The following is an 11,254-nucleotide window of genomic DNA, read 5'->3' on the forward strand; positions in this document are numbered from 1 at the left end:
GGTAAAGAGATATACTAGAGTAAATTGGGGAGACTAGTAGTACTAAACTATGACATAGAAAGAGAAAAGGGTAACTCCAATAAAGTGTAATACTGGAGTATTGATTGGATGGATAAGCACAAGTAAGATACGATAAGTCTATTAGCAAATAAAGTAACAGCATCATGGAGATAGAGGTACGAATATGAAGGGTTATAATGAATGTGAATACGTTGGTGAGATAACTTATGTGGTAAGTGTAATAGGGCTGATTAGAAAGAGTAACAGGTTAAGTATGCTTACTTCGTAAGGTTTATCCTATTTTACGAGCGAACTTGCGAACGAGGTAAGGAAGTGGCACTTTATAGCGTTGATTATGATTAATATATAATGAGAGCGTGGCAAGAACTATAATACAATGTAAGTAAAGTATAGTGAGGAAACGACTCAGGATGTGACCTGTTTTATATGAATAAAGAATGATAGCAAGTGTGAAACCAGCAAGCGAGCCATGGGGCAGTAGATGAGAAAGCTTAAAAGACCTCATTAGAAAAATCCAGCATAGAGGTTTCCCAATGACAGAAATGAGAGCAAGCAAACTTTAAAAAAGAATCGAAAAAATGTGATATGGCAAAGTAGTAGTAGCTTATGATTTGTATAATAAAGAGTGTAAGTGATATCTTTAGCTGGATATAGAATGATGAATAACAAAATAGGACGATTGTTAGAAAAGGGATCAACACCATAAGGATGAGAGGGGATGATTAGAATGAACATAATAAGTTTTGGAAGCGAAGAATGGATGGTACAAAAGTAGTATATCCTAAAGGACAAAGCGGTACTAAGTTAAGAATAGGGTTCCTCGTGTGAAGAATAAAGGGTTGATTATAAACGGGAAGAAATAAGATAAATAAAGGAAGGAATAAATAAAGAGAGCATAACGAGATAAGTTATGACCGATAGACAAGAGTTTAGGTATATATAATCACTGAGCCTAGCCATGGTCGGGTACGCGAAACACCGAACCTTCGTGGTCGGGCAGGCTATGTAAATGATATGTATATGAATATGACTATGGATACGATATGTAAAAGATTACGATTAGGAATACGGATACGGATATGGATACATGTATATGTACAGATGTGTATGTACACGAATCACGCAAGAACGATTATGTAACTTGCAAGTATTTATACGTCGCTAATGAAACCAAGTGGGTACCTAAAAAGAGGAGTAAGAGGTAAGCAAGAATAGTCTGTTCATGATACTCAGGGTCAGTTGAAGGAAAATACATGGCGAAATTTTTGTAGAATCCCGGATAGCTTAACATTCGAGCACGAATGTTCCTAAGGGGGGAAGAATGTTACACCTCGGAAAATTTTTCGACCATGCATAGTGAATAGACTAACGAAGGGTATGACGTATGCGATGTTTTGATAAGTAAGAAATAACGTTTGATGAGTTTAAATAAGATTGCAAAGACATTTGAGGTAGGAGACGAAAGTTGTTAAAGAAAGCAAGGTAAACGTTATGTATTGAGAAGGATTTATGAGTAACGAATTAATGATGTTTTGGAGAAGATTTATAACGTTCCTTAGATTTTTAATGAGGTGATAAACAAGTGCTAAGAAGGTTCCCTAAGGATTGGAGATCAAATGAAGTGACAAGAAAAAAATTAGTGAAAAGATGAGTTATACGATCGATTATACGATCCGTATAATGTTATACGGTCCGTATAATAGTCCGCAGAATGGTCACAGTGAAGTCCCTCATTGGTGAGGTTATACGGTCAATTATACGGACCGTATAAAGTTATACGACTCGTATAAGATGTCGTATAATGGTCACAGAGGCAAGTTGTTGAAGAAGTGATTTTATGGTCACTTATACGGACCGTAAAAAATTATACGGCCCGTATAAAGTACCGTATAATGGATACAGAGTCGATATGTTGTTGGGACGATTTCACGATCACTTATACGGACCGTATAAGTTTATACGAACCGTATAAGTGTCCGTAGAATGCACGACGGGTCAGATTTTTCCAATTATAAATACAAGACCCCACGTTATTATTTTCATTTTTCTCACTTCTCCACTTCTCTCCAAGTCTCTAGAACATTCTACTCCCTCCATCCACAAGAATTCTAGGAAAATCAAAGATCAATATCATAAATCCAAGGGAATCAAATGTAAGAAAGCTATTGAGGGTTGCTTGAAGTTAAGAAATCTCTTGGATTGAAGCTAGGGTTTTTTTCTTCAAGTTGAGTATTGCTATCTAAAACCCATTCCTATACCATAAAAGGTAAGTTTTATGATCAATTCATGTTATTTAGAGTATTGAGGGGTTGAAAGACTTGGATTATAGAAGGAAATAGAAAATGGGTTACAAATATGAGAATGGTGACATTTTTTGAATAGTAGCTTAATATGAACCATGATTCTTTGTATATTACGAGTGTAGATATGTTATAAATGATGTTAAGAACAAAGGAGAAACTTTATATAAGGATAAAGGTGATGTGGTATTATGACCATGGTTATGGATGCCCTTGAAATGGAAGTAGGAGAATTGAATAATGTAGGGTTGATGAAGATTATTGTGTATGATATTATGGATATTGTTATTGACGTTTAGGAGTTGATATGTACTATGAGAAAAGTTGAATAAATAAAGGAAACGCTGCCCAATTTTCTATAGCTTTAGTAAGCACATTCATATAATCGATTAGCTAATGCTAATGCGAATTCTCTTGAAGGTAGACACGTGAGCATTAAGGAAAAACAATCAAGCGATGGAAATTGTTAAACGAAAGAGGTATGTAAGGCTAGTCCTTTCTTTCTAAGGCATGACTCTTATGGCATAAATCCTCCTATCTTTCCATGATTTTCCTACATATTGGGAATTATGAATCTACGAGTATAAAGAGCTTCAACGAAGATAAAGAAAAGAGATACGGTACGAGCATGACAATACCGATGATGAATCTATGTCTAGAAGTCCTAAAGCTCATGATATGATATTCCTATGAAGCTAAAGACCCATATATGATTCCTATGATACTATTTCCCTACCTCTCCGTAACTTTCTTACATTCCGGGAACTATGAGACCATCCTGATAAAGAGCTTCTTATGGGATAAAGATGAGAAATATGTCATGAATACAAAAATAATGATGGTAAGTTTAAGCCTAGAGATTCTAAAGCATGATATGATGTCTATGAAGTTAAAGATCCTACTTACGATCCCTTGATGTTGTTCATAACGTACACTCACCTTAAAATTTTAGTTCCTTCAAGGTAAGATATGATGAATATGATTACTCCATAATGTAATCGAAGGTTCTCGACCTTATGTTACCCCGACATTGTTATAGATTGTCTATAAGCTCTAATGCATGTCCTATGACCGATGTTCCGAAAAGTTACGAGTCTATGTTCATAGGGGGTCTCATATGAGATATAGGTAAGAGATATGCTATAGATATGATAATGGTAATGATGATCCCTAGTTTAGAGATTACAAAGCCTATCATACGATATTTTTACGAAGTTCATGCTACGAATATGATATGATTTTCATAGGTTGTGTTAAAATTCAAATGCATGCCATATGGAAAATTATGATAAGCTTATGAGATGTATGTGATGGAAATAATGATGATGAGATATACCGAGCCTTATGTTGGCCGGGTACAGGAGACATGTATGTGATATTGTCGAGCCACTATGTGGCTGAATACGGATATTGTCGAGCCACTACATGGCCGAATACGGATAATGTTTAATGTGTATGAGCAAATACGATACTATGATATATATATATATATATATATATATATATAAATATAATGATGCTAATTTATGATAAGGTCATGATATGCCTAGATGTGTAATAATGATGAGTTTATGATTGATTATATGACGATACGATTCCACCGTGCCTAGTTGGCCGGGCATGTCACCGCGAAGGCGGGCTGCATACGATTCCACCGTGCCTAAATAGCCGGGCATGTCACCGCTAAGGCGGGCTGCTATGTTTACACCGAGCCTAGGGGGCCGGCCATGATCACCACTAGTGGGCGGCATATGATGGTTACCCGGACGCGGGTTAACGATGATGATTTATATGATACGATGATATATGCGCTATGATGATACATGTACTATGATTATATATATGATATATGTATGAAATGTATCCACCCTTAAAGGTTACGCAGGTTGTATCTTCACCTTAGGACTTATGATTTCTCTATCATGTTCATTTCATTCATGCCTTACATACTTTGTACAATATTCGTACTGACATCCGTTTTTCTTTGGACGCTTTGTTCATGCCCACAGGTAGACAGGGAGGCGACCCAGATTTATAGAAGTCGATAAGCAGACTTTTGAGAGCACTCCATTATTCCGGATGTGTCATTAATTCACTATCGTATGTACATATATGTTTTGGGCACGACGGGGTCCTGTCCCGTCCATATGTCTAGTACTCTAGTAGAGGCTTATAGATACGTATGTGTGGGTAGCATTGTCTCACAATTTTATTATTGTGGGAATATTATTTTAATAGCCGAAGGGCTTATGTGTATAAAAGTAATTATGTTTCGCAATGAAAAATGATTTTCCTATGATTTGTGTATGAATTTGATGAATGAACGCTTAACGAGTATGATAAGTAGTAGAATGAGTGGTGCTCGGTGGTTAGCCCCGGGTACCCGTCATGGCCCCTAGTCAGTCATGACAACCACCTTGAAGAGAAACAAGATTAATTACCTTCCATAGATTATCCTTTGGGTTTTGATGTTGATCTTCTCTCTTGATAATATGGAAAGGTTTGGAAGGTTATGGAAGATTATGGAAGGTTATAGAAGGTTATGGAAGGTTGTGGAAGGTTATGGAAGATTATGGGAGGTAGTGGAAAATTTTGGGAGATTATGGAAGATTGTGGAAGGTTATGGAACCCTCAAGAACTCTTTGGAAGTGTGGGGATGAGAGAATGGTGAAAAATGATGACTTAGAGGGGTATTTATAGGTGTATGGGTCGGTTTAGGCTCCATTGGGCCGAAATTGTTTGGTCTTTTTAACTGAACTTTCCGGATTTTTCCGCCCAGGTTCGGATCCCTCTGACTGTCCATTTTAAAACGCCCATAATTCCCTGCTCCGATGTCGCATTGAAGTACGGTTTATTGCGTTGAAAACTAGATTTGACGAACTTAATTTCAGGCTTTTGCAACGCCTTAAAAATCCAAATATACTAGGAGGTATTCTGTCTCCAAGTTGGGCCAAAATTACCCCTCATATTCTCTTCCAAGTTCCAACAAATTTAATTTCATTAATTCACTTGCCCTTCAATCCTTCCATAGTTTACTATATGCACTTAAACCCTTATAACCATAAGTTAAACACATATAAGCTCACATACCTCCTGAAAGGTAGCTCGAATCTCAACATACAAAACTATGAGGTGCAATATCCTTCCCTCCTTTAAGAACATTTGTCGTCGAATGTTAAATTAAGACGAAACGTACTTTAAACTATATCTACAATCCATCCTTGTGCTCGTACTCAAGCTTACTTGCTTCCCCCCTTAAAGGTTTTACCTTATGGTATCACTCTAACTTGCGTTACCTTGTACTTTCCCTCAATTCATCCGTAATATCGTGGCATATATCCTCCACTTGTTATCCCACCTTTATCCTCAAATCTTCACTTTGTCCTCCCCTCATATTGTATCACCTCATTATCAAAACCCTACTTTTTCCCTTAATCCCACTCGTATATAATTATCTCAATGGCTTCACCATAATTCTCAAATTCAGTTCGTATCTATGTGCAGCAATACTCTTTAACTTGACTTGAACATATAGCAGATTCCATAATCCTTTCGATAATTTACTACCTTATTGTCTTCATATGACTCACAAAACTTTACTCACTTGTTTCTATAAAACCTCAAATTGTACTATTGATCACCTTCCTTGCAGATCATTCAGGATATCTTACTTGTTTATCAATTTTCTTTATAATCCCACTAAGTCTCTGTCACACCCCGACCTTACTAGGGTGTGATGGGCACCCGACCCCATATTCAGAGCCGAGCGAACCCGCTGACTCTTATTGCATACTTAATCTCTGTAGATTCTTACATCAATAAGAAATGAAAAACATAGTTAAGCCTCCAGAATCTTCCTTTCGTTGTTCTCAAGTCAAACAAAGTTTGTGGTCATGTGGAGTCTGTAACATAAAATATAAAGACACATCGGCTGGTGAAGCCACTTTCAAGACTGACATACTACACCCACGACTCTGTCGGCAAAGTCCATAACTTCGAACAAGACACCATGGCATAGTACTCTGACCCGGCAACACCCCAGAGCAAATGGAGCTTGCCAACTCCGCTGGAACATCTTCTATAATAGCTTCTACTCATCTGGGTGTACCTGCGCGGCATGAAACGCAGCCCCCGAAGAAAATGGGGGGTCAGTACGAGCAATGTACTGAGTATGTAAGGCATGAATAGTAACATAGTAAGGGATGTAATTATAAACCATACAGAATGGGAACATAGAACATATCATGAGATAAAAGAGTAACCTGTACATCTGAGTGCCTCTTAGGGAAGATTCCATGCATGCTTAGCTCTTTGAAAAACATTTCTTGTTCATATATAGAAAATAGAACATATCACATCATAGCACCGAATACGTCAGCTCCCCCACATATGTCCCGCGTCCGGGATGATATTACGCCAACTGACCAGGTGGCAATGCGTCTATAGTGCAACATATGGCCCTTTTCCCCATATCCCCCATATACATATACATATATCATATACATATATCATATAAGCATCATGCATGAGAGCCCAAAGGAAGTCATGTATCCATCGGAGTGATGTAAGGTCGGTAACCTCCGATTACATTATGGAATAACCATGGCCACTTTGTCTCACCTTGAAGGAACAATTATTATAAGATGAGATGAGCAACGAATAACAACATACATAAACCGACACCTGAAGGCTCAGAAACAAGTTTCAGGTCAATCCGATTTAGTATAAGAGAGTTATGAGCGTTTGAAGTACAGAACCTTTTACGAACATTGCAGAAGTCATTTTTGGAAAATCATTCTTATCATAGTCATCATAGAAATATTCTCATCTTTGACATCATCATTGTCATCGTGAAACATATCCATCGTTATGGTCATAAAAACTTACAAAATCATAAACCTCTGTTTTGATAGAGTACGGTTACTTTGAAGAAAACATTTACGAGTTATCGGGAAGAGAATCATGCCATGGAATCATAAACATCTAACTTTTGAAAAACAAGTAAGATATGGAAACAATTATGAAATCATAACATCGGGATCATGCCTTTAAAAGAAAGTGTAACACCACGTACCTTTAACGAAAGTTTTGACCACGATCCTAGACTTAGAACATCAGATAAAGAATGTGGAAATTGAAATTTTTCTGTTCAGTTGTGATATGGTGGTTTACGCCCATGAACAGTGACCGTATTTCAATTTACGACCATGAACAGTGCCCGTAAACTGAAACCAAGAATTTCCGAACATTCTGGAATTTGACATTTTGAGGTCATATGGTTAAATACGGACCGTATTTCACTTTACGGCCCGTATTGCAAAACGTATTTCGAATTTGGGAAAACTTCCTAGATGAAAGTTGTAGAGCATTGAAATACCTTTCCAACGGTATCTTACGGGGGTCAAACGGACATCTGTGCAAGGAGTTATGGCCATTTTACTGAAGCAACACAGTGCAGTCCAAAGTGCAGAATACGGTCCGTAAATCAATTTACGGCCCCGTAAACTGACTTTACGACCAGCAGTGTTCAGGTCGTAAATTTCACTTTCACAGAACAATATATATTCATCCATATCAGTTCAACTCATTATTTTTCATTCCTTCAAACCCTAGAACGACCTCCTACTCTCCTCCAACATCAAGAACACCAAGGTAAGTCCATTCTAATTATTCCAACTCAATTCTAACATATATCCTTGTAATCTAAACAATAAATCATCATTCCTAATATAGGGTTTTCAAGAAAACCCATCTCAAGATTCAAGAATCAAGATTTGGGAAATCTTCTCCAAAATTCAAGTCTTTAATTCAGGTTTTGGAGCAATTAAGGGTTTGCAACATATTTCCTTCCAAAGTGATTCAAGCTAGGTTTTGGGTGTTCTTCAATAGAAAAGTGAATTGTTAAATCTTGTTTAACAAATTAAGGTATGCCTCTTTTGAACATACTCTTTTGATCGATTTTTTTTATAAACTCTTTGATTTTGATTCGTATGTCTCTTTTGAAAAATCTTATTTTGGAATGCATGACTTCTTTTCTTGAAAGTTCTTTATTGAATAGAAAGGGTGAACTTCTCATACAAAACCCTAATGTATGTCTAAGATTTTAATAATGTTCTTACCCTTATCATTGATAGATTTGACGGGTTAGAATACAGAAAATGACATTGAAAGCTCGGTTATGATTTTTGGATATCAAATGATTTGTGGGTTGTTTTGGTATGATTAAATGGATAGAATTAGTTGGATATTGATATAAAATAATTGTTGAGATTGTTGTTGATGTTGTTGTTCTTGAATTTGGAAGTATAAATATTATTGAAGATCTTTTAATGAATGAAAGGAAAAGAAATCTTTTCATGTTCCTTGAACTCTAATTCGTGTTTAAATGGTGGTTAATGTGTGTGAGGGGACAAACCCACATTAAACCTAGATTGTAACAAACCCTATATATGTATGTGATATTATGAATGTTTTCCTCTATAAGATATGTTTAATAATAATGGTTAAGGGTTGGTAATGATATTCTCATTGATGATTTAAGGCATGGAAATCGTTCGTAAAAAAGTTATACGTTTTCAAACATTGGTCGGAATAACTTATCCTTTCAATATGGCATAATGCTCCATAATGATAATTTGACTACAAAGATGATTTCTTTTAGACAAGGTCATGCGTGTGTAGGGTCAAGCCCGCATCGAACCTTACACGAACTATACTACTTTGTGAAACTCGCTTTTCCCCATTATTGGATGATTGAACTTAAATCTTCTAAAGGTTAGACCTTCAACTTGTTTTGTAGTAAAATGGGTTTCTTAAACTTGAAATTTGAATAAGATATTTGAATAAGATTCTCAATCGGTGGTAACTTGAAATGCCTCTATTTGGGATGATGACTTGAGAAGTGAGGTTCGGCCCTAAGCCATAATTGATAATTTAGTAATATGACATTATTTGTATTTTTGTTTGTGTTTTTGTAACTGTATGGTAAAGTTGTGTTTGTCCAGAGGACGATTAGCCTCCGTGGTTTCCTAACCAGGAGTATCGATTGATTGATTAGTTTGCCTATGAGTGGCTTGCTTTCTATCTTGTTTCCTGTGAGTGGCTTGTAGTGATATAGAATTCGTAAGTGAAATTCTTGGCATGGTAAATGGTAAAGAGTTAAATTGATATTCCTTTCGTTGATCGATATGTGTAATGAACTTAAATGTTATTGACGGTATGACTGCTTTGAGACAATTGGTGAATCGGCTTCTATGCCATGGACTTTGTTGTTCTGTTTGCCTTGCTATTCGGGAGGAGGAGTAGCCACTATGGATCCTAGTGTATTAATTGCCTTGCCATTCGGGAGGAGGAGTGGCCACTCCCGGGTTCGCTACCTGGGGTGCATTAATGGCCTTGCTATTCGGGAGGAAGAGTAGCCACCGTGAATCTATATTTCGGTGTATTGCGCAGTGTGCCTAGCCATTCGGGAGGATGAGTGGTCACCGGGGATTTCATATCCCGGTGTGTTTATGCCTAGCCATTCGAGAGGATGAGTGGTCACAGAGACTTTATAATTCGGTGTGGTGAGTTGTGACAAGGGAACCCTACGGTCATTCCCTCGATGTGATTGATTCTTGGGCTTGTGTCAGTATGTAAAATATTCGTATATGTGTAATATTCGTAATCTCTCATGGAACCGTTGTTGACAATCATGATCAATTTGAAAGGCATAATTAAAAGTTGTAACTTAACAAAAGACTTCATAATCGATTTTTGATAATTCTTATGGAGATACACATGTTGAATACTTGTTTCTATATTGATTAATGGATTTGTAAACTGTTTAACAAATGATATTGAGATTCACAAAGTGGAATGGTTGTTTTTATGCTATCCTTTTCAGAACTGATTTCTTTACATATTATTATATTTTGTTTTCATAATACTTGTTGTCCCCGAGGCACTCACTGAGTACAAAAGTACTCAGGCATACCATTGTTGTTTTTGATGGTATGTTAGGTAACGAAGAAGAGCAGGTTCGTGATACTTTCGACGCTTAATAGGACTTGCTACTGCTGTGGATTTGGTGAGCCCACATCCTTGTTCGTGGGACACTTTCTGTTTCATTTATTATTCTAGATTTCCGGGCTGCGTCCCGAAGTTTGACGATTGTTATGTCTCTTAGAAGCTCCATAGATAGTTGTCAGAATTGTGGGTAGATTGTCAAAAGTCTCGTACGACTTAATGGGTGTTTGCCACGTTGATGGCCATTGCTTATAAAGACTTCCGCTAATTTAATTCATGTGTTACATTTAATTTATAAATTGTTGGAGGCGAATATTGAACCTGGCGGGTTCAAGTATTATTATTATGTCGTTTAGGTTCTTCCGATGTTGTTCATGACGTCGGATGCCGGTCACGTCTAGGGTGGGTTTTGGGGCGTGACAGAAAGGGACAAACCTTAACATACCTGCTCCACGTCCTATTAGCTACGCTTAATTGTCCAAGCTCGCTATCGCTAGTCTACATTCAAGAAGATTGACACAATCATTAGACTCATCATCATATACTTTTCTTAATCCTTCAAATAAATTCACTTATGATCTGCCGAAATTTCGGCAACATCTCCCCTGTAAATATACCATCCCCGAGAATCTAACTCGGCCCAAATCATCAATCAACAATTCGAGAATTTAACTCGGCCAAACTATCAACAACAATACCAACAATCGTGCTAACAACATCAACCATCAATTCAAGACGCATGCTAACATTAACAACCTTTGTCACACAATTCAACGACATTTCATTTATATTCAATTCAATTCTCATAACATTCAAAACGACTCAATCACCATACTACTTCACCCGACACCTTTCAAATTCAACAAGAACAATAACAACCTATTTCCTTCTTTCAAATTCAATCACAACAACCCAACTTACAATCT

At 36.9% G+C, this 11,254-nt stretch overlaps 1 long non-coding RNA gene across 1 annotated transcript; it reads left to right on the top strand.

Moving 5' to 3' along the window:
* The first annotated feature begins 7,889 nt into the window (after positions 1-7,889).
* LOC132612367 (uncharacterized) lies at positions 7,890-10,581 on the top strand. The gene is made up of 3 exons (XR_009571742.1): positions 7,890-7,973; positions 8,055-8,246; positions 10,323-10,581. It is a non-coding gene; the product is annotated as an uncharacterized LOC132612367 (long non-coding RNA).
* Positions 10,582-11,254: the final 673 nt, after the last annotated feature.

This window comes from Lycium barbarum, chromosome 9 (genome assembly GCF_019175385.1).
Source record: "Lycium barbarum isolate Lr01 chromosome 9, ASM1917538v2, whole genome shotgun sequence".
NCBI classification, from domain to species: Eukaryota; Viridiplantae; Streptophyta; class Magnoliopsida; order Solanales; family Solanaceae; genus Lycium; species Lycium barbarum.